General features: G+C 43.7%; 1 protein-coding gene across 1 annotated transcript in view; it reads left to right on the top strand.

Annotated features, from left to right (window-relative positions):
- Positions 1-27,428, top strand: part of RIOK3 (RIO kinase 3) — a gene marked incomplete in the record, with an annotated part of 1,226,621 nt that overhangs the window by 507,512 nt on the left and 691,681 nt on the right.

Below are 27,428 nucleotides of genomic sequence, written 5' to 3'. Positions count from 1 at the left end.
TAAAGTAATTATTTGGTGGAGTTGGCTTACCTTAAGGTATTCTGAGCTCTGAGTGTGTTTTTTTTGGGAAGCTTGGCTTACCTTAAGGTATACTTGAGTCTGTATCACTTTCTTGGAAAAACTGTTCATCGAATACCTCTTCTTCGAACCCTATCTGTCGAAACTTAATCGAATGACCATTTCAGAAAGTTTTTCTCAGGGAGAAATACTAGTTGGCCATCTTTGGGAGTTTGCAGTTTTCCTCACTGTAGTGAGATCTTAGTGTTGATATGTTTAGGGGTGGTGTGTGTGTGGGGGGGGTGCAGCCCCGCCTTGACTGAGTTCTAAATTATGTATTTTCTGTGATGTTCGATAGGTTTGCCGAGCAATCTTTTTCCCTGGGAGAAACTTAGCTGAAATGATTCTTCGATGGCTTAAGTTTTGATGGATAGGGCTCGATAAAGAGGTTGAGGAATAGTTTTTTTCAACAAAGTGATATTGACCCAGTATACTTAGCTCTCAAAGTATGTTGTGCTGTTGGAATTATTTGATTTAGTACTGTGCTGATGCTTTCAGAGCTGAAGTGGTTTGATTTTTAACCTATGAGGTAAGTGGTCCAACCTGTTAAGAATTGCTCAACTCAGATGTGGTTGCTGGATAGCCATTTTATAGAACTAAGTCAGGTTTTAGATATTAATAGGAGATGTTCTTCGTGATTCACTGTTGCAGTCATCACATTTGAGTTATTCTGCCAGGGGAAGCCCTCAGTCGGCCCGAATACCAGAGGGCTTAGTATTTTCCTTCATGTAGAAGTGAAAATAGTGTAGAATAAGTCTTTCTGGAGCTCATGCATTATTTTTCCTAAAATTATATGTTCACAAGCCGTACAGTACTTGGATTTTTTTTTGTGTGTGTGTAATTCATTCAGTACCATTGTTTCACATCTGCAGACATGTTGAATACTTTTAGTCCTGCCTTTTTGTCTTGCTAAACTATGCCATTGAAAGTCAAACAGCTTTTTCCCCATTGGGTTAAGCTTCTTGCATTGTTTAATTTGCTTTATGGTATCCTTTTCATTCAAAAATGTATTTGAATGTAGAGTTAGGCATATATTTAAGATGTGATTCCTATCCAAGTAAAGTACATACTCAAACATGAGATGGTGTCTTACCAGCTTGGTTACTTTTAACAAATGTGACATTAAAACACAGGGTATCACATGACCACTTATATTTTTTTTGTATTTCTGTACTGAAAGACACTAAGAATTTAAAGAAGCATCCTCACATTACCTTCTTTCTCAGATAAATGCTTGGCACATACATAGAATGCTGAGGGAGAGTCATTGCATTGTACTGTATCAATATAGTTATTTGTTTCCATCATAGTTTAATTAACATTCTTGTATACACACTGTATTGGTTCTTCCATTTAAGTTGTTTCTGTGCTGATATGGCCCACAAATATATTTTGATAGCAAAGACCTTTGTGAAGGTACTGGTCTACTTGTCAGCCTTCATTTTGATGGTACTTTGCCTAAGTATACAATGAAAACTCAAAAGAAATATTTGTCCATTGTCCTTGAAGACAGCAGTAGCATTATAATAAGTGTGTGTATTTTAGGCATGATTCATAGATTGTTACTAGGCTAATGACCCGACAGCCCTTTCTAAGCCTAGCCAATTTTTCCCAAAAGAGTAATGATGTCCTGTATCCAAATAGGACATTGAGAGCCAGGCATTTATAAGCTACCTCTGTCTATAAGGGCCATGAGTGTCAGCCCCTGTGTAAATTTCCTTTTCCCCATTCTCTGGTCTAGGTTATGCTTAAACTGGGTAATAGAGGAACTCTGCTTCTCATGGATGGGAAGCCTGTTCCATAGGAAGGGCAGTCTCTGGGACACATATCTGTCTTTCCAGAATGTTCTGTTTAAGTCACAGACAAAATTAATGTCCCTAGTCCTTGTATTTCTGGTACTCTTTGACTTAGGAATATGTAGGAGATTCATAAGGGTAGGGTTTGCAGATGCCTTGTAAGTCAGTCATAGATTACCCCTCAGCAATCTATAGGAGACTGAGTAGAGGGAAGGGGCTTTAGGGTACTCTGTGTAAGGCAGACTTGTTTGCCATTTCTTTTTGTAAGGAACCTCTGAGGTCACTCTAGTTGCTGCATATGCCTAGTCAGGTACATTCCATAGGGAGCATTGCACTCTATGGTTGGTCTGATAAGGGCAGAATACAGTGGGATAATGAACTCTTTGGACCTAGTGACCTCCAAGCATGAATAGGTAAGATGTTCTGTAAAGATTTGAGATTTTACTTTATTTTTTATTTTTTGTAATTTATGAACTTGAATACCTAGGTATTTGGGGAGCAATAACAACCAGGAGGGATAGAACAGATGGTCTTTACCCTGGAGCAGCAGTGCTGCCCTGTTCGTGGGAAATTGGTTAGTTTTATTGTTTTTCACATTAAGCTGAAGTTTTGTTTATATGTAGTATTTCAGCTACTGGGTTCTGTGTATAACAGTATAACATGGAGTCAGTGGCAAACACCAGTATTTTAGTGCTTGGTTCATGTATCCCTGCCCCCTTGAGTGCTTATCTTACAGAACTGTTATGTGGCTCGTGGTTGTGTAGCCAAGAAAGACAGGATTGGTAATAAGGGACAAGCTTGCCTGATGCCCATAAATACAGAGAAGCGGACGAATAACAGAATATGTTTGAGTTGTGAGAATTTTACAGAGCTTTAATAGCTGTTATAACCTCAAAAACTATTCCAGATGCCTTTTATGACTTACAGAGGTACTCCCATTTAGAGTCTAATTTCTTTACAATGTTTGTTTTTGTGATGGGAGTACAGATACAAATGGAGGTACAGTTCTTGAATAAAGATAATTAATATTGGATAAAAACACAGGAACAGGATGAGGTGCAGTAAAGGAGATAAGTAAACCAAAAATTAATAAATACTGCACTGACACGACTGAGTACTGAAAAATGTTTATTCAAAATAAAATAAAATGTTAAAAGTAAGCGCTTTTGCAATTATAACATTGCTTCATCAGACTGAAAACTGAATGAAACAGTGCTCAATTTAAAATGAGACTAACCAATGAATTCCTAAAATCAATTAAGCCTTTTAGAATAAAAGGTATAGTCCCAGGAAAAACTGCACACACGATCAAGTTGCAAAGCCTAAAAAGTAAAATACTGGAAATTACACTAGCAAGAAAATATAAAGTATTATGTGCATATATTTAATATTGTACAGAAATGCAAACTAATGTTTGAGTGGACATGTTTTCAGAAAAGGTTTGAGGCTAGATACCCCATTTAAACCAGGTGTTTTTTCTGCATTAAACATTAAAATCCATTTCTGTTCTGCATCTCCTGTACGGTTAACAACATCGCCCCCTCTAATTCCCACATCCAATAACTGTAGAACTAAGAACTTAAAATGATGTCCTGGGCTAAAGAATTAGTCTCTCTTTTTGTTTCTAATATCCCTCTAATGTTCCAAAATTCTATCTTTCAAAGACCTATTAGTCATGCCTGTATAAAAGGCATGACAAACCTGACAGCTACTAAAGTAAACGATGTTGGTAGTTTTGCAGTCAGCATAAAAGTCTAACTCGATTTTAAGATTCACATAGGGACGTGTATAAACTGAACCTGTAATAATATGCTTACAAGACCTACAGGCAAAAGTGCCCTTCCTGCTGGATCGAACAGTTCCATTGTGATGCTGTGATCTATAACACAAATGCTTCTTAAGTGACTTGTTTTTAAAAATAAAGTGTGGTGTAGTATCTAGGACGCCCTTCAGTTCTTCTACCGTATGTAAAATATTCCAGTTCTTTTTTTATAATGTTGCAGTAATTATTAATGTCAAAGGAAATAGGGTAAGGGTACCCTCAAAGTATCAGTCATAGCAGGTAACACCTGTGGACTGTGGGGTGCCTCTGAATTGTTATAATAGGCCTTTCATCTTAAGTTAATACCTTTAAGGTGATCTGAACACACACTGCTATTGTCACAGATAGTCTGGTGTGAGCCTGCAAGTAATGGTAGCAATGGCTGTAATCTAGACAACTTGATTTTGACATAAAGGTATGTCCTGCAGTTTATTTAATAAGTGGTGTGGTGGTTAGACACTGGGATCCTTTGCCTTCCTGGCATTCACATTAGTCAAAGATTGCTCATGGAACAGGGCATGTCACTTGATTTGATCATTGTATTTAAAATTGGTTAATGAGAAAATGTATCAGCCTTTTATATAATTTGTCTGTAAGGCATGCAGGTTCTGTGGCATATTACTAGGGCTAGAGAAATAAATCATCGATGGCTGTTTTTTTTGCAAATTTAATAAGTTAAGAAGTGTCTTTGCTTTGGTTCTGACAGCGTCAGTTAACAAGGTGATGGATAAGTAATAGAGAGTTCTGTAATAATCACTGACCACTTTATTAATTAAAACTAGATCTGTGCTTTGATACCCTCAGACAGCTTATTAGTAATATTGTTTGCACAGATTTTTTAAGCAGCTATATTCAGAGATGAATCATGGTGGAATTGGGCCCTATTCAGGATAATGAACCAGTGCTCCTATCCTGCAGTCATTCCAGTGTCTCATTACTTTGCTCTCCCCAGTTACCATAAGCACTGTTCAAATCAGTCAGTGTGCAAACACATGCACACTACTCCTGCAATGCCAGATTAAAGACTTTAAAAATGATCAGTTGATAAGAGCTATACTTAAAGCAGAGTTTACTGCTGTCAGAAAGCTTGGAATTTCAATGCTCCATCTACAAATACAATGCCTTTCATCCTTGAAGAGTAAATTGCCTTGGTTGCATTAAAAAATTGTGTGCTGGTGAAGTTCTAACATTTCCTGAACTAGATCATCTATGTGATACGAAATGGCAGGCAAACGACATTGGTTTCATAGTTACTAAGTATGCAGTCTTGAAGACCTTTAAAGAGCCTAACCCAAATTTTCAGTAGCCCAGAAGTACTGTCTGGTTAAAAGTAACTTGGTCATTGTCACATAGTGTATAAAAATAAAGATATAAAGATTCAAACCCTGTACCCTTGCCACAGGAAGCAACATTTTATTGAGTCCTAGCTTTAATCCAATGCACTAACTGGCAGAGAAACATTTTTTAACTCATGCAGAAATCCTTTACAATCCAGTCTTGTTGAGAAGAACATATCACAGTAATATGCAACCGTGACTACATAAGACTGTGTTGTGATCATCACTCCAAATAGTGCAGACTGTCTTGACAAATGTCAATCCCTTTTCAGTTGCTGGAAGCTGTAAAGACTAGATCAGCTATATATGTTTCCCATACAAAACTTCTTAGGATGGTTATAGGTAACTTTAAATTTGATGTGTATGTCCAAAATAACATAACAACTCGCCAAAAATTAGAAATGCTGTAGAGGCATAAAACTTACTTAGCAACACCACCAAAACCACTCTTGCTGCTGTCTACCTTCTCTCCATCTGTCTTATACAGTGCACCCATCCTAACCAGCTTTTAGCTACAGTTAAAAATAAGCTGATATATGCTATGATAAGGTTGCAAAATTTGCCACCAACAAACACAGCCACCATTGTATTGCCCTTAAGGCTTTGAATTTGGTCGAACTGCCTCATCACGTAGATTACATACAGGTTATCCCCACACAGAACATTATTCACAAAGCTGATGACTGCCCTGTTTTTACTCGTATTTTGCATTCCTATCACCCTAATAAACTGTCTTATCATATGTAAACCCCACAAATCATCTGGCCAAAGTCTCTACTCATACTCTGTTGCTAAAAAATGGAATGTTATCCCTCTACAAATTAGATCTACGTATGACTTCTCCATCTTCAGACAACTATTAAAAGACTACCTAAATAAAATCTGACTGTTCTTCTGCACTACTCCAAGCGCAGAAATAGCCCCTCCCTCCTTCCACCGCTAGCATAGTTTGACTATGTTCAGAGAAAGGAAATTAGTAAACTCTCTTTCTTAGACAAAGATTAAATATATGTTTGCCTAGGCTATATTATCTTGTCATCCTTGATGTCCTTCAAGGATGCATCTGCAGTCCTTACATATGGGTTGTCCTGCCTCAGGCAGCCCTTTGGTTGGCCGGATTCCAAAGTCTGGGTCCGGCGTCAGCCCTTTCCCCGACGTCAGAGCGCCTGGGTATAAAAGCGTCAGCCGACGCCATCTTCCCCAGTCTTTCTTGCCGCGTGGTGCCTGAAGCAGAAGCAGTGCGCAAGTGCCGGTAGGCCAGCTCCTGTAATTCAGCTACCGAAGACTTCAAAAGCTAAGTACCCCGTTGGGGACTCTTTCTTGCCTCAGCCGATGTCAGATCAAACGCTTAAAGTTAATAATTGCTTAACTTGTGGGAAACAAATACCTCATAAGGATTTCCACTCTTACTGCCTCCCCTGCCTAGGCCCAGACCACGACGTCTCGGCCTGTTCAGCCTGTGCTTCTTTCAATCGACGCACTCTTAGGCGTCGGGCGGAGTTTGCAGAGGAATTTTGTGGGGCTAGTTTCTGTTGCAATATGCCGTCGGAGACTCCGACTTCTCATTTAACCAAGAAACGGAAGGACAAGGACCGACACACGCGGACCGTGGTTTCGGCTGAAACCACGACTAGGCTACCGCGAGTGTCTCGGTCTTGGCTGAAACAGAGTCCTTGGTACTTCCGACCATCGAAACCGCTCAACTGACAACCTCGGCCCCGGAGGCCTCTTCTGAGTCGGTTATAGAATTTCCCTCAGAAACTGGTGTTCTGGAAACATCCGACACCATTTCTCTAGACAAAACTACACCAGCACGTGGTGCAGCCAGGCCTCCTGCATCCATGTCCATAAAGGCATTCACCAGGGCTAAAGCTGCTAAACAGCCAAAATCTTTGCCTCCCAAGGCTATTCCTCAGGGATCCACTACAGGTTCACAGATTCTAAGTTTAGCTGAGGACCTTATTTCCTTAATTAGGGGCTCTCAGCCACATCCGGACAGGGGCTCTCAACCTCCTCTAGACAAAAGGCCCAGGGTTGAGCCCACTGATCCCCAGTCCTCTGATGAGGCCTCAGATGGCTCTGCTTTATCGGATTACCAGGAGGAGGCCTTTTCAGCCTACGAGGATTCTGATGCAGAGGAATCTATTCCCTCGGCCTCCCCTCCTGAAGAGCTGTCCTTTGGGGAGACCCTTCACTCTATGAGAGAGCATTTCAAATGGCAGGGCCAGGAATTCTCTGATTCCAGGAAGAGATTAAGGACTTTTTTGCATTTACCTCAGCATAGACCTTTGGCTATTCCTCCTGTTTTGAATGTCATTGATGATGTGTACTCTGAGTCTAGCATAACCCCTGACTCCCTTCCTCCGGCTCCTGTCAAACCCGATAGGTGCTACAGGGTCCCGGACTCGCATCATTTCCTTTACAAGGCCCACTCTGCTGATCCAGAAACTATTTCCCAGGGCTCTAAAGGGGTTGCAACTGCCACTACTAAAAATCCACTCCCCTCTGAAAGGGAGTCCAGGGCTTTAGAGAGATGGGGCAAAAAAGTGTATACTTCTGCCACTCTTTCTATGAGGGCATTAAATTGTCAATTCCATATGATACAGTACCAAGAGTATTTGTTAGATGAATTGCATAAAAAACTGTCTTCACCTGAACCCCTAGATCGCAAATCACTTCAGGATCTGGTACATAACTCCCAACAGGTTAGCAACCATTTCTTGCAGTGTGGTTATGATGCATTGGAAGCTTCATGTAGGTCAGCAATGACAGGTGCAGTCATACGTAGGCATGTTTGGCTGAAGGAACAATCTCTGCCAGATCATGTTAAAGCAAAGCTTCTGGATGCTCCACTGGAAAAGCAAAAGTTATTTGGCTCCACTGCTCAGGAGGTCTTAAAGAAATTTGAGGAAAAGGCAAAATCTGTACAAACAGTCAAAGATTTTCTCCAAGTCCAACCACCAAGATTCAGCAGAAATTGGCCTTCTAAGAATTGATCCTTTCCAGACACAGAGAGATTTTAAAGAGGCAAGAACAGGCGTGCCAGAGGTAGAGGGCAAGCTAGAGGCTCCTACAGAGGACGTCAATGGCAGCCTCCTAACCAGAGAGGTAGTGCAGGACCTACAACTGCTGCACAAGGACAGACTCAATGACTTTACCTTGACCCCGCCAACCAGGGCTCAATTGGAAGCACCTTTTGGCGGAAAGCTTTCTTTATTCTCAGAAAATTGGCACAGTATTACAAGGGACAAATGGACACTGCAAATAATAGACAAAGGATACAGGTTCCATTTTCACACATTACCAAAAAGAAAAGGAATGCCAGATCTGCCACCGAATCAAAGGGCAGAGGCTTTGAAACAAATCTCCAACCTGATGCAAATGAAAGCTATAGAAAAGGTTCCTCTTTCAGAACAAGGCCAAGGATTTTATTCCAGACTATTCCTTGTCCCAAGAAAAGAAAAACAATGGAGGCCTTTTCTCGACTTGTCCGCACTGAATACTTATCTCATTGTGCCAAAATTCAAAATGCTGACTCTACAGCAACTCCTTCCCATGCTGGGCAAGGGGTCTTGGCTGGTAACTCTAGACCTCAAGGAGGCATACCTGCATGTCCCTATCAGACAAAGTTGCAGAAGACACCTCAGATTTCTTGCAGGTTCAGAGCATTATCAATTCTCAGCATTGCCCTTTGGCTTATCTACTGCGCCCAGAGTATTCACTAAATGCCTGGCATCAGTAATTGCACACTGCAGACTTCAGGGGATTCAAATATACCCATATCTGGACGACTGCCTTATACAAGCGGACAGCCAACAAACTTTGGTAAAACACTTGAATTATGCCATCCGCCTACTTCAGGCCTTGGGATATACAGTCAACATTCACAAATCAAGACTTGTTCCATCCCAAAGAATAACTTTTCTGGGTGTGAAACTAGATACAACCACCCAAATGGCTTTTCTCACAGAAGAAAAACAGACAACTACCGGATTACTTTGAAAATCTGACAAAACAAACTCAGCTGACTGCAAGGAAAATCCTGCAGGCCCTGGGTTACATGGCATCTTGCATTCTTCTGATTCCACAAGCAAGGCTGCATATGAGGAAACTACAATGGTACCTAAGAAGTTTATGGACTCAGCACAGTCACAGCTTAGAAGCTTTGATACCACTCATTCCATGCCTTCAAAAGGAATTTCTGTGGTGGGCTCAAGCAAGCCAGTCAAACAGGGGTCTGCCCTTCAGCAAACCAATAACCAGCCAAACCATTACAACGGACGCTTCAGACCACGGATGGGGAGCACACATGGAGGGCAGATGCATTCAAGGACTATGGTCACAAAAAGAGCTACGCATGCACATAAACCAAAAGGAAATGCTGGCAGTGATACATGCAATCGAGGCCTTCAAACTCGTTCTGCATCAAGGCCACCTGCTAATAAGGACAGACAATACCACAGTTATGTGGTACATAAACAAGCAAGGAGGTACCCATTCCTACCCTCTTTGCAGACTGGCAATGAATCTTTGGGAACTTTCCCTGAAACTCAATATAGAGCTGCAATCCCAGTTTGTGCCAGGAAAAGACAATATACTGGCGGACAGCCTAAGCAGAAATATCATGGATCCACACGAATGGATGCTGCACCCAGACATCTTCCTTCAGATGACACAATCATGGGGGAGGCCGGACATAGATCTTTTTGCCTCCCACCACAACCATCAGCTGAAAAAATTCTGCTCAAGGACATACCACCCACAAGAATGGAAAGTGGACGCCCTCTCTTTCAGCTGGAAAGCTCTAACAGTGTATGCATTCCCACCTCTTCCTTTAATGACCAAGGTCTTACTGAAGATCAGGACAGAGCACCCAAAAGTGATTCTGATAGCTCCGGACTGGCCAAGACAGCACTGGTACCCACTGTTAAAGAGTATGTCACGCACGAAACCGTGGCCTCTTCCTCAATGGCCACTTCTTCTGACACAACACAATTACAAAACTCTGCACTCCAACCTGAAAACCTTGCAGCTGACAGCCTGGAGAATACCTTGACTCCTCACCAGGATAAGCTATCCAAGAGAGTGAAGGATATCATCATGGAAGCTCGCCGGCCTTCCACAAGAAAGCAATATTCAGCAAAATGGAAAAGATTTCGCACTTGGAGCACCACAAACGGCCTAGATGCGACAGTGATGAACATGGCACATATCCTGGAATACTTGGCAGAAATGCTCCACAATGGCCTTTCTTACTCTTCCATAAAAATTCATGCTTCAGCAATTTCAGCAGAATACAATACTGATCCACCTGTCTTCTCTCATCCTCTCCTAAGGCAGTTTCTAAGAGGAATTAAAAACATCAATCCTCCAAGGAAACCACCAGTGCCTACATGGGACCTTAACTTCATGTTGGAAAAATTAACTCTACCTCCCTTTGAACCAGCAGCATCTTCAGAACTACAGTTCCTGTCTTGGAAGACTGCCATCCTTCTGGCCATAACCTCAGCAAGAAGAGTATCTGAGTTGCAGGCCCTCATGGCAGTACAACCATTTCTTATTTTTCATCAGGACAGAGTCTCATTGAGAACCAATCCTTCATTCATGCCAAAGGTGGTATCCAGGGTCTCATTGAACCAAGCTATTCACCTGCCTACCTTCTTTCCAAATCCACAAAACAAAGGGGAGAAACTTCTGCATATCCTGGACATTCACAGACAGTTGCGCTACTACTTGGACAGAACTAAAACTTACAGAAAAACTGACCAGCTGTTTGTAGCATATGCTGCTGGTGTACAAGGAAAAGCAATTTTCCAAACGGACAATTTCAAAATGGATAGGGAATTGCATTCGATTCTGTTACTCTTTTCATGGCAAAACTGTGCCAGCTAACATTAGACCTCATTCCACCAGAGCCACAGCCACCTCCACAGCCTTCTTAAGAGGGGTGGCTACCAAGGAAATTTTAGAAGCTGCTACATGGAGCTCCGTGCATACATTTTCCAAGCATTACAACTTACCCTTATACTCCAGATCCAGAGCAGGCTTTGCTACGGCAGTCCTGCAGGGCATTTTAGCTACACCATCCTGTTCTTAGATCCTACCACCCCCAGATTGGCTATGGTATTCTACCCATATGTAAGGACTGCAGATGCATCCTTGAAGGACATAGTACAGTTTTGTACCTACCATAAATGTAGATGTCCGATAGGTATGCGTCTGCAGTCAGGTGTACCCTCCCTCCTTCCCCTCTGTGGTATTCCTTGGGTACTTATCCCTCTCTTAGCTAGCTGGGGTTATCTATTATGGTGTATTTGTTTTATATTTCTGTGCATGTTTGGAATTTATTCCATCTCTCCAAATTTAGCCTTCCTTAGAGGGCACCTGGCATCTGGGGCAAGAAAAACTGAGGAAGATGGCGTCGGCTGACGCTTTTATACCCCAGGCGCTCTGACATCGGGGAAAGGGCGACATCAGCCGACGCCGGACCCAGACTTTGGAATCCGGCTGACCGAAGGGCTGCCTGAGGCAGGACAACCCATATGTAAGGACTGCAGATGCATACCTATCGGACATCTACATTTATGGTAGGTACAAAACTGTACTTTTTTTTAAGTAGATGGCTGGTTATACTGACTAGCATAATATAAGTATTTTTTTTCCTCCTAGTCTTCATGTCATACTAAGTAAGTTCTGGTTCTGTGATGTACAGCATATGAAAGGAAACGTTCATATTACTTTACAACTGTTCAATCAGTCTGTGACATCTGATGCTTTATTTTGGAGTTTTGTGGAGTTTAGTAGACAGTTTAGCATGTACAAAGTTTATGTAATCTAGAGTTTGATACTCTACTTCACAATTACTTTTTCCCCCTACGTTTTTAATCCGTTTTGACAAAACGTGCAGATATCCTATGCATACTATTTGCAAACACATGGTTTTCTGATGAGCTGATAATCTACCAACTCAGAGATTGCACAACATTTGGGAAGAATTAGCCAATGAATATTCATAATGACACAGGCAAATCTGCATGACATGTTAGTTTTGCATCATTTGCCTCCTACATCACAGCCATTAGTCATGTCAGTCAATCTGGCCACATTCATTCCTGCGCGGAACGGCTGGGGGGTTGCTGTTCTAAAACATCTCCATTTTTGCTTTGTTAGTATGTTACTCTTCTGTATTGGGCTTTGCAATAACTTTAATTGTAACTGTGACGATTGGGGAGAGATGGGCGAAGGCTGCCAACTTAGTCACATAGAATTTGATATATAATTTTGTCAACTGTATAAATAAATGTAAAATACAGGCATGCTTTTTTGAATGTAAAAGAATATTGTGAAATGTAGAACTGCAAAATATGTGACAACATTGCACTCTACTGGCTCAGTGAAGCATGTTTTACCCTTTCATGTTAGAATTTGTCTCCAGGGCAGCTGGATGAAGATTTCATGCACATTGTTTTAAGGCTAAAGTTTATGACCAGAATTTAGATGTGGAATGTATTTTATTGCTGTGGTTTGTTAGAATGTATATGTGAAATGCCTTCTATTGTAAGTTTCTGAAGAGGTGTTAGATTGCTAAATAATGCAGTTTGTGGCCTGAGAACTGAGACCAGATGTTAAGATGATGCAATATGAATACTGGAAAAACCTAAGTGTCAAAAATGATGTAATTTTGGGAGGGCCTTAGAGACATGTTTGTGAGTAATGAAGTTTCTCACAAGAGACTGGAAGCATTTTGACTTTGGACATCCAGCTTATCAGCACTCTGCCTTGTGCTCACATGTAAGTTTTAGCACTATGAGTTATTGTAGGAACAGTTAAAGCTAGTAAAGATTAATTAGGTATTTTTCTTTGAAATTAGACCTGTCCTACTGTATTATTTTAAGTTTCTGTGTGATCTCTGAACTCTTAGATATTTCTGTGGTGTAGTAGTTGGTACTTGCGTATTATCACATCCAGATTTTCGCAGTTGCGAGATCCACATACCTCCACAGAATCGAGTGCATAAAACACTTCTGTTATTGTACTTCCTTCCAACTGACGAAAAACTTTACATTACTTTTAGGAACAGGGACAATTTGAGAAACCCTCTCCCTGTCTTGCGTGCATTGCAGACGCACACTTGAGTTGTAATGCCTGCCATTGTCCTGTCGGTTGGGTTCTTAAGTGTGTGTAATATGAGTACATAAGTGTGCGTAATGCCCCACTTTGGATGGTGAATTTAAATACAAGCTCAGATGCTGTTTCTCTCACTGGTGTATTTGCACCCACTGTAGGATTTGGATTGTTGGGGAAGATGCTGCATGAAAACTCGAATGGAAGTGTTTCCCTAAACAGCCGAACAGGCAGTTTCTGATATCCTTGTCATGAAGAAATACCAACTATGCATGATGATAGGGCAGACCTAATTAAAATTCAGCATGTTATTTTAATTCCTCCGGACTGCCCCAAAACTTTACATTACTTTTAGGAACAGGAGCAATTTGTAGTGTAAAGTTTTTTGGGCAGTCCGAAGGAATTACACTAATAATTTGAATCAATTTCATATGTCAGTGTTTTTCTTCAGCATTCCTTCCTCCCTACCAATTGAAGTGAGCGTGTGTAATGCACGCAAAACAGGAAGACGGCTTGCAGGATTATTTCTCTTCCTGAATGTAAGCCAAACTGATTTCTCATCAGTAAGGAGTTAAAATAACACCCTGTGGTGTTTCCTGCACCGGTTTTCATTGCAGCATGTGAATTTTGCAACCAAAATTCTGGTTGCGATAATACATAAGTACCTAATAGTTTTGTCTTGTGTTTTAATTATTTATTATTAAATATTTTTAAAACCTTCTACCTGAGGCTGCTTTGTGTAGAGATAAGCTCTATAGTACATTGCATATTTATAGAGGTTATTGTAATAGGCCACTCTAAAGTAAGCCTTGACTGTTTGTCATACTACCATTGGATAATAATATTGCACAGTAATAATTGGACACCCTTTTAAGGGCCTTTTAGTAGCTGATATTGTTACTTGGCTGATGGCAGTAATTACTACCGTATAGTCTGGGTAAAGGGGCACAGCTGGAGAATGTGTCAGCCTTTCCCAGGAGTATCAGTGAAGTAGTATAAATACGTATCTCAAAGTGTGTGTGTGTTGTGTCCGCTACTTGGGCAGGGACACGAAGTACTGGTTGGATAGAGAGGGTACTGGAGGTTTTAGCTTGCCCAGCTAGGCTGAGTCCTGGACCCTGTAGCTGTGCCAGTGGGGGGGAGTCTTATTGGGGACCTGGTGAGCAAGGGAGCAACCAGCCCCAGACTGACTGTGATCTCTGTGTGCACTTAAGGGAAATTGTACTTTACTGTGTGTATTATTTATCCTTTCCTCTTCTATGAGACTACCTGCCTGGTGTTTGTGGTGAGGATTGAGGTTCTTTGATTGCTGGGCCAGGGCACGGTTGTCACAAGTGTTTGGAGGTGGTGGGATCTACTTCACGTATCAATTGGCTTGTAGTGGTGTGGGTAGAGCAAATTCTTGTAACTTATGTGCAGTGATCTCTAAAAGTGTTTTGTACTCTAAAACAGCCATGCAGTGTTTACTCAGAGTTCAGATCACAATTGTTTTATTTCTTTTGTTAGCTTAGTGTTAGTCAGGGTAAGCAGGCAGCATGTCAGCAGAAGAGTATGGAAAGCTGACAAGGAGCCAGCTGGCGGAGATGTGCCAGGCTAGGGGACTGGTACATGGAAACCTGACTAAAGCAGACCTGATTGCAGCCTTGGTTACAGCTGCATCAGAAAACAGCAGCCTGGAGGACAATCAGACTGACAGTGGAGATACAATATCCTCGGAGAATGGACAGCTCAACCTTTCTGCAGTGGACTTAAAAATCAAGGTGGAGCTAAAGAGACTTGAGTTGGAGGCCAGGCGTATGGAACTAGAAACAGCTGAGAAAATGAGGAGTCTACCAGTTGAGGAAAATGAACGTCAGAGGAGGCATGAGAGGGAAATACTGACTCTTCGCCAGAGTCATGGAGGTAATGTTGAAGGGAGTAACTGGACCCCAGAAGCACAAAAGGTCAGTAAATTTCTTCCGCAGTTTAAAGTGGGGGATCATTTTGATAGCTTCATTCATATGTTTGAGTAGGTATGTAAACAGTATGAAGTTGACCAAAGGCTCTGGGTATGGTTCGTGACCCCTTTACTCCATGTAAAAGCTGCAACTTCTTTAGCAAAAATGCATGACACTGACTGTTTTGATTATACTGCTGTAAAAAGACATTTATTAGAATGTTTTAAGCTAACACCTGAAATGTATAGGAAAAAGTTTCGTGAGCATAGACGCAAGGCAGATGAAAATGTATGTGAATATGATGTTGAACTGAGCACTTATTTTCATAGCTGAGTGAGTGGATGTCAGGTCACCACTTTTGAAGGGCTGGCAGACATTTTGGTAAGGGAACAAGCCCTTAGCACTTTGCCTGAGGACATGAGGATCTGGTTAGCTGATAAACAGTGTGCTACTTCAGAGGAGTTGGGGAAGAAGGGAGACCTATACCTAGCAAGCAGGGCAGCCCTGCACAGGAAAGGGACCCCCAGTACTGCTCATGGGACTAAAGGAACCCATTGTGGGCAGCAAAGACTGCCCCAACAGCATCCGCCAGTAGCAGGGGAAGCCACTAGTCCAGGTACACGTCCAGGAGCTAGGGTTAAATGTTTTGAATGCAGCCAGTGGGACCATGTGGCATACAGATGTCCACGGAGGCAATGTGGGGAACTAAAGGTGAGGGAGCCAGTAAGTGGGAAAGACAAAATGCCAACAGTGGGTTGTCTTGAGACAACAGGGGTATGGAACTACCATCTTGCAGATGTCCTGAGAGGGAAGTATATGGATGAGGCAGTACCATATACATATGCAGTTAAAAGCAGTAAGGCTAGGAGACAAGCATGTGGGTCTGGTAGCCCGGGGGAGGCCCAGACAGACTGCATACTTGCAGCCAGGACTACTGAGGTGGTTACTTCAGGGAGTGAGCTACGTTGTAGCAGCGAGACTGAAGGTGAGCCACAGCTGCTTGTGGGTACTGATGATGTCCTTCATGGATGCATCTGCAGTCATAACAACTGGGTTGTCCTGTCGTCAGGCAGCCCTGCAGTCGGCCGGATTCCAAAGTCCTGATGTTGCTCTCCACCCGACGCCATCTCTGTTGGTCTTCGGTATAAAAGCATCAGCCGACGCCATTTTCCTCAGTCTTTCTTGCTGCGCCTCAAGCAGAAGCTGTTATCGGTCGGATCCAGAGATTACTTCCGGATACTAAGACTTCTAAAGCTAAGTACCTGGGGACTCTTTCTTGCCTCAGCCGATGTCAGAAAAAGTTAACAATTGTTTAACCTGTGGGAAACAAATACCTCATAAAGATTTCCACTCTTACTGTCTGCCTTGTTTAGGCCCAGCCCAGCAGCCTGTTCGCCTGTGCGGTCGGAGTTTGCAGAACAGTTTTTCGGTTCTGATTTATGCCGCCGGATCCTCCGACTACCCAATCTTCCAAAACGAAACCATGGTTAAGCAAACCGCGAGTGTCTCGGTAAACCGAGAAAACTGATCAAAGTACAGCTGAACCTATTCCTACAACTGAGGCCCCTGCTACTACTCTTGAATCGACCTCAGAAATTTTACCCACTACGGTGGTTGACTTATCAGACACCATCCCCTTGGATGTCTCTACCCCAGCACGTGGTGCTGCTAGGCCTCCAGCAGCCATGTCCATTAAGGCCTTCGCCAGGGCTAAAGCAGCCAAGACTACTAAAACAGTGCCTGTTAAACCCCCCACATCCAGGCCCTCTTCTAGTTCTCAAATGCTTACTTTGGCAGAAGACTTAATTTCTTTAATTAGAGGATCTCAATCTCACCCAGACAGGGCCTCTCAGCCCCCAGAGAAGAGACCTAGGGCAGTGCCCCCTGAGCCAGTGTCTTCTGATGATTCTGCTGATGAATCAGACATAACTGACCAGCCAGAGGCTCCCTTCTCCAATTTTGAAGATTCTGATGCTGAAGAATCCATTCCAGCTGCTTCCCCACCAGAAGAATTCTCCTTGGGGAAACCTTGCATGCCATGCGAGAAGAGTTCCAATGGCAGCAACAGGATTTTTCAGACTGCAGAAAAGACTTAGGACCTTTCTGCACTTCCCACAGCACAGGGCCTTAGCTATACCTCCTGTTCTCACTGTGGTGGATGATGCTTTCAATGATGTCTGCTCCGCTCCAGATTCTTTACCCCAGCCCCTGCCAAACCAGACAGATTTTACAGGGTGCCAGATACTCATCACCACCTTTACAAGGCCCCACTTGCAGACCCAGAAACTATTTCCCAGGGTCCCAAGGCAGTAGCCGACCATAGCTAAAACCCTATTCCTTCTGAAAGGGAAGCAAGGTCATTAGACAGATGGGGTAAAAGGTCTACACTTCAGCTACCCTCTCAGCTAGAGCTTTAAACTGTCAGTTTCACATGATACAATACCAAGAGTTTATGCTTGATCAGTTAACTAAAAACTAACCACTGATGAATCTCTTGATAAGAAATATGTATTAGAGATGGTAAATAACATACAACAGGTTAGCAACCATTCCTTAAAATGTGGCTATGATGCACTGGAGGTTTATTTAGATCAGCCATGACTGGCACAGTGATAAGAAGGCATGCATGGCTAAAGGAACAAGCTTTACCGGATCATGTTAAAGCTAAGTTGCTAGATGCTCCTATGGACAAGACAAGTTTGTTTGGTACACCTGCCCAGCAGGTTATGAAGAAAATGGAAGAAAAGGCAAAATCAGTTCAAACGGTTAAAGATTTCTTGCAGGTTCAACCCCCAAGGTTTAGCAGGAACTGGCCTGCCAAAAATTGGTCCTTTCCTGACTCCACAAAATTTCAAAGAGGCAGGAATAGACATTCCAGAGGCAGAAACCAATCCAGAGGAGGTGCCTACAGAGGACGACAGTGGCAAGGTAACAACAGAGGCACAGACACAGCCACTGCCACTACATCAGCACAACCACAGGAACAAATAGCAGCTCCTCTAGGCGGAAAGTTAACCTTATTTTCAAAGAACTGGCACTATATAACAAAAGACAAGTGGATTTTACAAACCATAGATCAAGGTTACACTTCCACACTTTACCAGTCAAAAGAGGAATGCCAAATCTACCTCCAAATCAAAAACAGAGGCTCTACAGATAATGGAGTTAGCAAACATGAGAGCTGTGGAAAGAGTGCCAACAGCAGAGCAAGGAAAGGGGTTCTATTCCAGACTATTCCTAGTTCCAAGAAAGGAAAAAGTTGGAGACCAATTCGACCTGTCCATCTTAAATACATACATCATTGTCCCAAAATTCAAAATGCTGACCCTACAGCAACTTCTTCCCATGCTGGGCAAGGAGTCTTGGCTGGTAACTCTAGATCTCAAGGAGGCATACCTGCACCGATCTGCAGAAGATACCTCAGATTTCTTGCAGGATCAGAGCACTATCAATTCTCAGCATTGCCCTTTGGCTTATCTACTGCCCAGAGTATTCACAAAATGCCTGGCATCAGTAATCCATTGCAGACTACAGGAATTCAAATTTACCCATACCTGGAACTGCCTGCTACAAGGGGACAACAAAAGCAAGCTGACAACAGATTTACAAAGGGTCATTTACTTGCTACAAGCACTGGGATACACAGTCAATTTACAAAAGTCAAGGCTGATACCATCCCAAACAAGGACATTCCGAATTGGACACAGTAAAACAAATGGCATTCCTGACTACAGAAAACAAAAAACTTCCTCTTTACTTCTTGGCACTAACAAAACTGAACAAGTTAACAGCAAGAAAAGTTCTGCAGGCCTTGGGCTTCATGGCATCATGCATAATCTTGGTTCCATTTGCCAGACTACATATGAGGAAACTACAGTGGTACCTAAAGAATTTATGGTCCCAACACAGACACAGTCTAGAAACAGAAATCCCACTAATTCCATGCTTAAAACAGGAGTTCCTATGGTGGGCTCAGGCATGCCAGTCAAACCCAGGCCTACCCTTTCGCAGATGTCAAGCAAGCCAGACCATCACAACACAGACCTAGGATGGGGCCCACATGCTGGACACGCGCGGCAAGGATTGTGGACACAGGAACAACTTCACCTGCACATCAATCTAAAAGAAATGCTGGCAGTAAAACTGGCAATCCAAAAGTTCAAACCATTTCTCAAAGAGGGCCAGTTGATGATAAGGACAGACAACACCACAGTCATGTGGTACATCAACAAACAGGGAGGCACTCATTCATACCCCTATGCAGAATGACCTTGGAGCTGTGGACCCTGGCACTCAGCTACAACATCCAGTTACAGGCAATATTTGTACCGGGAAAGACAATACTCTAGCAGACATATTAAGCAGAACCACTTGGAAGCTGCACCGGACATCTTCAAGACCATCTCAAAGAAATGGGGAATGCCACAGATAGACCTATTCGCATCACCTCTCAATCACCAGCTCAGAAAATTCTGCACAAGGACATTCCACCCACTAGCATGGAAAGTGGACTCTCTCCTTCAACTGGAAAGGCCTAACAGCATATGCATTCCCACCTCTTCCCTTGATACACAAGGTACTACTAAAAATCAAGGAAGAACGTCCAAGGATAATCCTGATAGTTCCAAACTGGCCAAGACAGCACTGGTACCCACTACTGAGGAGCTGAACAATATGTGGCCAATACCCTGATGCCTTTGATGTTAACTCAGAACAACTACAGCATCATACATCCAAACCTAAAACGCAACTGACTGCATGGAACATCACATAGCAGCAGCTAATCCAGAACTTTCCCAAAGAGTTAAAGACATTATTCTTGAAGCACGCAGACCTTCAACAAGAAGGAACTATGCTGGAAAATGGAAAAGGTTTGTCATTTGGAGTACGGAAAGAGGTAAAGATGTGTCAAACATAGATATGCCTAACATTCTGGAGTATCAACTTCTTCATTCAGGCCTGTCCTACTCCTCCATCAAGATACATGCATCAGCTATTTCAGCAGAATATTGCTCAGGCAGTTCCTCAGAGGAATCAAGAATGTAAAACCTCCAAGGAAACCGCCATTACCAGCTTGGGATTTAAACTTTGTGCTAGAAAAGTTGACACTATCACCCTTTGAACCAGCAGCAACAGCAGACCTACAACACCTGTCATGGAAAACTGCTGCAAGGAGGGTTTCAGAACTACAGGCCTTAATGGCAGTGCAACCCTTCCTAATCTTCCACCAAGATAGAGTGTCCATGAGGACTAATCCTACATTTATGCCCAAGGTGGTATCCAGAGTGTCTTTAAACCAGGCAATCCACCTACCTACCTTCTTTCCCAACCCACAAAACAGAGGGAAAGAATACTGCATACCTTGGATGTACATAGACAGCTACGCTACTACTTGGACAGAACAAAAATAGCAGAAAGACTGACCAACTTTTGTAGCCTATGCAACAGGAAGGGAAGGAAAAGCTATTTCCAAACAGACAATCTCCAAATGGATAGGAAATTGCATACGATTCTGTTACTCCTTCCATGGAAAGCCAATTCCACAGAACATAAGACCTCATTCTACAAGGGCAACAGCCACTACCACAGCCTGTGGCAACCAAAGACATTATTGAGGCGGCTACTTGGACCTCCGTGCATACATTTGCCAAGCATTATAATTTGCCTCTATATTCCAGATCCCGAGCAGGGTTTGCCACTGCTGTACTGCAAGGGATCCTAAACACACCATAATCTACTTTATCCTCCTCCCTAGTTGGCTATGGTATTCTAGTTAGTTATGACTGCAGATGCATCCATGAAGGACATAGTACAGTTTTGTACCTACCATAAATATAGATGTCCGAACTGGATAGCATCTGCAGTCTCTGTGGTACTCCTAGGGTGTTTACCCTCCTAATAGCTAGCTGTTGGGGAGTCTTTATGGTGTATTTGTTTGTATATATGTACATACATGCTTATTGTTGTGTTTACCTCTATCTATTTGGAAACATTGGCATCTATCCAAATTTTAGCCTGCAAGAGGGCTACTGGCATCTGGGGCAAGAAACACTGAGACCAACAGAGATGACGTCGGGTGGAGACTGCAGGGCTGCCTGACGACAGGACAACCCAGTTGTTATGACTGCAGATGCTATCCAGTTCGGACATCTACATTTATGGTAGGTACAAAACTGTACTTTCCCTTGGACAGGGTAACTGCAAAGATAGAGGTGAATAGCAGTACCCAGGCTGACAGTGAGGCACCGCTGTCAGAAGATGCCAGACTTCCTGTGGAAGGGGAGCTGGGAAGGGTTACAAGGAGGGAGTTGAGACAGGCTCAGCTCTCAGACCCTACATTCCAAGGCCTGAAGCAGGTAGCCAGGGAGGCACCTGATCCTCAAGGGAAGGGGAAATCTGTATACTGGAACAAAGGGTTACTATACAGAGAGTGGACCCCTGAGGGAGGGGTAGAAGGTGAGAGAGTACAGCAGTTGGTAGTGCCTAGAGCTTACCGTCTGGCACTCCCTTTGCAGGTCATATGGGCATGAAACGTACAAAGAGGCGTATTATGCAAAACTTCTATTGGCCTGCAATTTCCAGAGATGTAACAGGGTACTGCAGGACATGTGAGCAGTGCCAAAAGTTAGGCAAGGCAGGAGACAAGGTGAGAGCTCCTTTGATGCCTTTGCCTGTGATTGAGGAGCCATTTCAGAGGGTAGCTATGGATATTATGGGCCCTCTGAGTACCCCAAGTTCCACAGGGAAAAAGTATATCCTAGTGATTGTAGATTATGCTACACGATTCCCTGAGGCAGTGGCTTTGTCCTCCATTGAGGCCGAGGAGGTGGCAAATGCTTTGTTAGAGATTTTCAGCAGGGTAGGTTTCCCAAAGGAAATAATGTCTGACAGAGGTGCCAATTTTATGACAGACCTGCTGGCTTGTCTGTGGAAGTCCTGTGGGGTGAAGCACATGAAGACCACACACAGACTAATGGTCTTGTTGAGAGGTTAAACTCTACAATCAAGTCCATGCTACATGCATTTGCAGATCAGTTTAAGAGGGAGTGCAACAAATATTTGCCCCATCTGTTTGCTTACAGAGAAGTTCCCCAGGAATCCACAGGTTTTTCACCCTTTGAGTTGCTGCATAGGCATAGGGTGAGGGGACCTCTAGATTTAATTCAAGATGAGTGGGAAGGTGAGTGTGAGTCTCACAATGAATCTGTTGTGGCATATGTCCTGAACCTCAGGAGAAGGCTCAAGGAACTCATGGGCCTGACCCAGGAGAACCTGTCAGAAGCCCAACAACAGAAAAAGGTGTGGTATGACAGTAATGCTTGAGCTAGAGAGTATGCTGTAGGGCAGCACATGATGGTTCTCATTCCTGTCAGACACAGCAAGCTGCAAGGAGCTTGGGAGGGACCCTACAAGGTGGTAAGAAAGGTAAGTGATGTTAACTACATGGTGGAAGTGCTAGGCAGACGACAGGGGTACAAATTGTACCATGTTAACATGATGAAACCTTACCATGATAGGGTGGCCCTTGTGCTGAGCATTTACAGTGGATTGCATGAGGAGTCTGAGGGAGATCTGGGGACTGATCTCCTCAGTGAGGCTCGGGCTGACACCGCAGTGGAAGGGGTAGCAATGTCCCAGCAGCTATCTCCCACCCAGGTTCAAGAAATCCGAGCAGTGTTGCAGGAGTTGGGGGCATGTTCACCGGGAAATCAGGGAGCACCCACCTGGTGCAGCACCAGGTGGATACAGGACCCCAAAGGCCTATCAGGCAAGGCCCCTTATAGGGTGCCTGAGAGAGTCAGACTCTGAGGTAGGAGGTACAGAACATGTTGGAACTAGGGGTGATTTAAGAGTCCAGCAGTCCCTGGGCCTCACCAGTGGTACTGGTGCCAAAGAAGGATGTCAGCATCAGGTTCTGTGTGGATTACAGGAAATTAAATAGTCACACAGAGTCAGGTGCTTACCCCATGCCTAGGACAGATGAGACCCTAGAGCAGTTGGTTGGTGCTAAGTGTCTTGCAACCATTGATCTTACCAAGGGTTACTGGCAGGTGCCCTTGACTCCCAGTGCTAGCCTTTGTGATTCCTTTTGGCTTGTATGAGTTCACAAAGATGCTCTTTGGGATGAAGAATGCCCCAGCGATTTTCCAGAGGCTGGTAGATCATATCTTAGCAGGAGGGTTTGCCCTTGCTTGCATGGATGATATTGCTATCTACAGCCATTCCTGGCAAAAACACCTTCAGCATGTCAGGGAGGTGCTGGGCAGATTACAGAGGGCAGGGTTGACCATTAAGCCGAGCAAATGTCAGGTGGGTAAGGCAGAGGTCTCCTATCTAGGAAATAGAGTGGGGAGTGGCAAGACAAAGCCAGAACCTGCCAAAGTGGAAGCTATTCAGGCACGGCTTGCACCTGTTACCAAAAAGCAGGTGAGAGCATTCTTGGGGACAGCAGGGTGCTACAGAAAGTTTTTTCCCAATTATAGTACTGTAGCTGCTCCCCTCACAGACCTGACAAGGAAGAACAGGCCAGATAAGGTAGTGTAGACCCCAGCATGTGAGCCGGCATTTCAGATGCTTAAGGAAGCTTTGGGATGACCACCGGTGTTAGCCAGTCCAGACTAGAGCAAATACTTTATTGTGCAGTTGGATGCTTCAAACTGTGGGGTGGGGTGGGGGCTGTACTTAGCCAGATTTCTTCAGAGGGAGAAGAGCACCCAGTGATTTACCTCAGTTGTAGGCTCCAACCCAGGGAGGAATGCTATGCAGCGGTAGAAAAGTGATGTCTAGTCATAGTGTAGGCACTACTAAAACTTCAGCCTTATCTGTATGGAAGAAAATTCACTGTGATGACAGATCACAACCCTCTTATTTATGATGCCAGAGCGGAATATTGTGTCGAAGGCCTTTGCGAGGTCCAGGTAGGCTGTGTGGACTACCTTTCCCTCATCTATGGTTTGGTAGCTGTTTCAAAGAAGTCATCTAGGTTTAAGAGGCAAGATCTGCCTTTAACAAAGCCGAATTGGGTAGGGTCCAGTGTCTGGAGGTTCCCAATGTCTTTGTTTATGGGATCCATGATGCGCTCCATAGCCTTGCAGACCAGGCTAGTCAAGCTTATAGGGCGATAGTTCCCTGGATCCGTTGTGGCGCCACCTTTGTGGAGTGGGATTACTGTTGCTGTACGCCATTCTTTGGGTACATAACCTGTGGTAAGGCTGAGTTGGAACAGTGAGTTTGTGAGGGTTTAGTTCTTTTTGGAGCTCGTGTAAGATGCAGCCCGGGATACCATCCAGTCCCATTAATGCTTTGTTTTTTTACTTTGGAAAGAGCTGCTTTCACCTGTGTGTCTGTGATGTCTGGGGGACTGCATTCTTCTGGGATAGACACTGGCCCTTTTGGGGGGGGGGGTAAAGTTTGCACTGAACCTGTCTGCCAGGATGTTGGCAGTGTCAGTGGGTTCAGTGTATTTTGTGCTATTTTGCACCAGCTCAGAGCAGATCTGAGAGTTGCCACCCAGATTCTTGACATAGCTAAAGAACACCTTGTGATTATCTTTGGAGTCTTTGGTGATTTTTCTTTTGAAGCTAGCCTTGGATGATTTTATGAGGGAGCGAAGTTTCTTGCTAATACTGATCAGGGATGCCTTCCCTTTTTGGGATTTTGCCCTATCATGTAATAGTTCCCTCCTCCTATTGTATAGCTTATTTATGGCCGGGTCCACCATTTTGGAGGAGTGAGTCTTGGTTTTTCTTGGGATGGCATGATCTGTGCCTTCCTGTAGGTGTTCTTGCATTTGTAAAGGATTCTGCGGTTTGGGTAGCATTTTCCATTAGCCCGGGGGCTTTGAAACTTTCCACCTTGGTCTTGAGAAGTGTGAAGTTTGCTTTTGAGAGATTTTTCACAGTGGTTTCCTTGGCTGGGGGTGGGGTCGAGATGTGGATGTCCATTGTGATTAGTTTATGGTCTGATCTTACCAACGAGGGGTTTACCTCTGGTGTGGAACATTGAGCCCCCATGTTGGTGATGACAGGTCCAATATGTTTTCCCCTCTTGTGGGAGTGGTAACCAGTTGTTCTATGGCGTGGAGTTGGGACTTGAGTAGTTTTCCCAGTCAATGTTTGGGTGGTTGAAATCCCCCAATATCATGGTATTTGGTGAGACCTTCATATTCTCCAATGTTCTCAGGAATGCCGAGTGGGGGTCCTGAGGCAAGGTAGGTGATCTGTAGCAGGCTACAAACTGAAAAGCAGTTTTGCCCACTGTTAATTGCACATGGATGGTCCCTGATGCCTCATGCAGTGCCACTAACCTGGAGATGTGGCTATCCTTGATGAAGATGGATACTCCCCCGCCTTTAGTATTTCAGTCTGAGTTCTGGGGCTGAAAAGTATGGTATGAGTTGAATCCTGGTAGTGCTGGTGTGCTCTCTGGAGCCGTGAACCAGGTTACTGTTACTGCACAAGTTACTGTTACTGCACAGATATCGATTTTCTCCATACTGAGGAGTGCCTCGAGTGCGTGCATCGTGAGGTTTAGACTTCTGGCGTTGAGTAGCATTACCCTTAGTTTTTTGTTTCTGGTATTGTCTATGGAGGTGAGTTTGTCTTTTGAGCCTTGCCTAAAAAAGGCACTATGGGGGTGGCAAGAGCCTTAGCCAGTATTCGAAAGTCTAAGGATGACAGGTGCAAGCTGTCCCTGCCAAAGCAACGTGGCTTGTCGAGCATGTCATCCCAGGCTGACAGACACTGGATCCCCTTTGAATGACACCAATAGCTTAGACCATTTGTTAAAATTGATAATTTTGTCTTTATACTGTGGCATCATTCTTGGTGAGGGCAAGATGCTACTCGGGGTCAGGGTCATACCGGCCTGGGCTACATGATCAGAGAGCTCCTCTGTCTCTTTTCATGTAGTCCAGGGAGGTACGTCTTGGGTCATTCACACCAACATGGACAATGACAGAGTCATATTTGTACCTACTGTGGAGTGACCTGAGTACTTGTGTTATGTGGCAGATCCTGGCACCCGACAGGCAGCTTACAGTGACCTTCTCCTTGTTCATTCTGGTGAGCGGGACGTCAGTGTGCCTGACAATAGAGTCTCCTATTACTAGTGTATTAGGTGTTTTATTTAGCCTTAAGGGCTGCGACTGTGTGGCACACTGACTTTGTGAAGTATGTGAAAAGTGAAAGTTGTTGTGGGGTAGCGGTTGCTTGGATATCTGCTTTGGAGGTCTCTGCTGCTTTGGCAGACTTTTATTTAGAGCCTCCAAGTATGTTTTTGTGAGTTTGTGTCTCGTTTGCTGATACGATTGGTCTATGTGAGACTGGTTGTGTGGTGCGACTGGTTTCCTTCTCCTCCTGACTGACTGTGCCAGTCTTGGGTTGAGAGAGCTCGGCCTCCAGTTTGGCTGTATAGTTGCATCTCTCATATACATTTGAGTTTGTTGGAAGGAGGAGAGGGTTGTCTGTGTACATAAGGCAATTGTAACATTGCCTCAAGATTCCCAGATTCACCAGCTGGACTGGAGAGTATACCTGAAAGTGCACTTTGGACATGCGTGGATAGTTTAAAGAACTGATTTATTGATTGTCCGGAATGGACAAATAGGGAGCCTTTTACTTCTGGAAAGTATAAGGGGGTGTAGTGCTATAGTTTGTTAGAGCTTACTGAGGAATTCAAGCACGTGCTGGGCTGTAGAAGGAAGGTAGAGTGCTTACTTTGAGAGTTAGACTAGTTCTAAGGGAAAAGTTTTAGAGCCGGGAATAGTTTAAAATGGCTTAAATGGCACTGAGCGATGCGCAAAATCACGCAAATGCGGGTTTTAAGGCAGGGAGCTTGAAAGAGAGAGGAATTAGCCCAAAACGGCCAATAAGCTACTAGTTGCTGGGCTGAGACCACTCCTCCAGGGACAGATAGGCTGCTCAAAGCTCCCCAAAGACCACTCCTCCAGGGACAGATAGGCTGCTCAAAGCTCCCCAATCTCATTGGTGAACAGAGAACCTTCCTCCTATCCAAGTAAGGATATCGGGAACACAGGAAGTTATACCACAGCCCAGAATTCAGCAAAACCTGAAATCTGGACTACTCTAGTTCAGAAAAGGCGAGAAACAAGGATATTTTTGTTTTTTTATTTTCAACAGAACAGCAGTAACTTAATAAAAAACACTGTAAATGCTTTAAACAGGCTAGCGCACTTGAGTGTGTAGCCTACAACAGTTAAACAACACAAAAACGACTTATAGAAGTGCAAGAACAGTTGTATCTTTAGGCTTTTCCCGGTTAGGGGTCGCCAAAGCGGAACTCCAGTCCGCTAATGATTGGCAGTAGATTTTTACATACCGACTTGCCAGGCCTG

Source organism: Protopterus annectens, chromosome 3.part0, assembly GCF_019279795.1.
Source record: "Protopterus annectens isolate FY-2018-M chromosome 3.part0, PAN1.0, whole genome shotgun sequence".
NCBI classification, from domain to species: Eukaryota; Metazoa; Chordata; order Ceratodontiformes; family Protopteridae; genus Protopterus; species Protopterus annectens.
This window is presented reverse-complemented; position numbering and strand designations above follow the sequence as displayed.